A 941-nucleotide genomic window follows, 5' to 3' on the forward strand; every position below is an offset into this window, starting at 1 on the left:
AGTGCATATGAATGTGGGAGAAAGATTACACTCAAGGTAGATTCTAAGAATTTGGCTGAAATTAAAAAAAAAAATGGTGAGAAAAAATGTTGGGGGAAAGATTAGAAATTTAGTCTTGCTTTTTAGACATCCACGTGGCAATGCTCAGCTCTAGCTCCATGGGTTGGCAAACAGCTCCACCAAGTGCCTGGAACCACTCCACTTCTCCAGAAAGGCTGCTGCCCCAAAACCTTCAACTTTCTTGTTCTATGGGTTCAGAAACCCATTGCACCATCTCCTGCTGGTCTCTTTGGTTTCCTGGTTCTGCTGCTATCATTTATCTGATGCTGCTTCTCATCATCTCTCACTGTCTCAGCAAGGTGTTACAGACCTTTCTCTGTCTCCAGTTCAAGGAGGTTCTCAGAGCAGGGATCCCAGGTCCAAAGGCATACTCACTTTCATCTCTTCTTGGTGATAGTCAAGTACCTACTTTATACCTCTTGGATGGCTCATTTAAAACTTAGCAGGATGGAAAAATTAACTAATACCCACCTTAGGGTTTCATACACCTTGTAGTCCCCCCCCCCCCAAAATGTGCCATGGACCTTATTTATATTATTAGCAAGTTGTCCAATTCCCTTGATGGACAAGAAGAACTTAGCATTTACGTAGTCCTATCCAGTCATTTGGTGGGAGTTAAAAAGAATATGGCTAATAGGGCCATAATCAGTAATTCACTATACCTCAACATCAATGTATCAAACAGTGTTTCTTTGCTATTCATAAGGTTTTTTCCGGCCAATTATTTGAGAAGTGGATGGCCTCTTCCTTCTTCCCACAGATTGTGGAAATTATAGACCAATATCATTAATATCACATGCAAGTAAGACCTTACTGAAGATAATTCAAAAACATTTGCAGCAGTATATTGACAGAGAACTTGCAGAGGTGCAAGCTGGATT

This window comes from Orycteropus afer, unplaced genomic scaffold, assembly GCF_000298275.1.
Source record: "Orycteropus afer afer isolate SDZICR_OR568_19922 unplaced genomic scaffold, OryAfe1.0 scaffold00149, whole genome shotgun sequence".
NCBI classification, from domain to species: domain Eukaryota; kingdom Metazoa; phylum Chordata; class Mammalia; order Tubulidentata; family Orycteropodidae; genus Orycteropus; species Orycteropus afer.